The 1,328-nt window shown below is 35.8% G+C and overlaps 1 non-coding gene across 1 annotated transcript; it reads right to left on the bottom strand.

Annotated features, from left to right (window-relative positions):
• Nucleotides 1–535: 535 nt before the first annotated feature.
• Nucleotides 536–610, bottom strand: LOC126082328 (small nucleolar RNA SNORD93). The gene has a single exon (XR_007518560.1). It is a non-coding gene; the product is annotated as a small nucleolar RNA SNORD93 (small nucleolar RNA).
• Between the last annotated feature and the right edge of the window lie 718 nt (nt 611–1,328).

Here is a 1,328-nt window from a genome sequence, read left to right as displayed (position 1 = left end):
ACGACTAAAAAAAAAAAAAATACAGTCAAGCCTAGACTCTAAATACTTTCCTAACATACAGTAAAACCTTCGAAAGCCGTAACCTGTATAATGTAGAAACCTGTCAGGAAAGAAAAACGCAAATATTTTCCACTATATAGTTAAGTGGTAAGACTGCACCCTGTCAAAAGTGGAATAACAAGGCAGTCCTCCTGGCAAGTTCCAACTCTCACAGGCTTCACCGTACATTGTCAAGTATGTCATAGTAATGTTCTGATATAAAAACAAAGTGAATTTAGTGTATTCAAAAATGTTATCTTACTAACGCTAACAATTTGCCTTAATTTTCTGGAAAATTGAAATTCAAAAGCTTTTCAAATGACTATAACCTATCAAAATGGTCACCATTAGAAAATAAACATTTTCAAAGATTTAATGTCACTTAGAAATCCATCTTTTCTAAAACAACCCTGTTCTTCCTTTTAACTTAAAGCATAATTTTTTTTAAAGGGGGAGAGGTGATGTAAGTATATTTAGCGGATTCCTGCAATCACATTGGCCTCAGGTAAATCCTTTAACCCATCAGAGCACAAGCATGCCCAATCAGATTAAGAGTTCTCATCCTTGGCCAAGAATTATATTCAAGCCAAATTCTTTCCATGTGATCCATACCTGAAGATCATCAGCAACTTGAACTTGACACCAAGCCTGGTAGAAAAGCGACAAGAACAATGTTCAGAATAACTTTATGGTGTTATTTATTTATTTAGAGCAGTTTTTTATTGCTGCTATCGACTAGCTACATTTGATAAATACAGATCTACCCTTAAATAATTCCTGTACAAAGCCACATTCTCCAAATTCCCCAACAACTTGGAATATTCTGGAATTTCCAGCTAGGAGCAAAATGAAAGTGAATTACATCAACTTACCATATTCTCGGAATCCACTTAACACAATGTCAGCAGTCACCAGCTTTTCAAACTTGTTAAATTAGCATGCAAAATTATCAATGTTGGAAAAAAATTACATACTGTATCCTGGACTGGAAATGGTGCCGTATTTTATTACAAGTAACACACACCTACATTTGTTTGCCAACACCTCCCCCCCACTCCCCTCTGCTCGCTATGCTAATTTTTACAGCAGTATGCAAAAAAAATTAGCATGGGGCAGTGTTATTTGCAGAAAAATACATTATTAGGAAAAATGGAAACAAATCTTTAACAGATTTATTAAAGACCAAAGCATGAAACTTATTTACCCTGAGGTGGAAACCAGGGAGCTGGTTTCTAGTGCCCAGCAATCCACCCCCCTTGGTTTCCACATTCCTAAAATAGACACTGGCC

The sequence above is a fragment of the Elephas maximus genome, chromosome 8 (genome assembly GCF_024166365.1).
Source record: "Elephas maximus indicus isolate mEleMax1 chromosome 8, mEleMax1 primary haplotype, whole genome shotgun sequence".
Classification (NCBI taxonomy): Eukaryota; Metazoa; Chordata; class Mammalia; order Proboscidea; family Elephantidae; genus Elephas; species Elephas maximus.
Note: the sequence above shows the minus strand (reverse complement) of the source record. Positions and strands in the feature narration are given on the sequence as shown.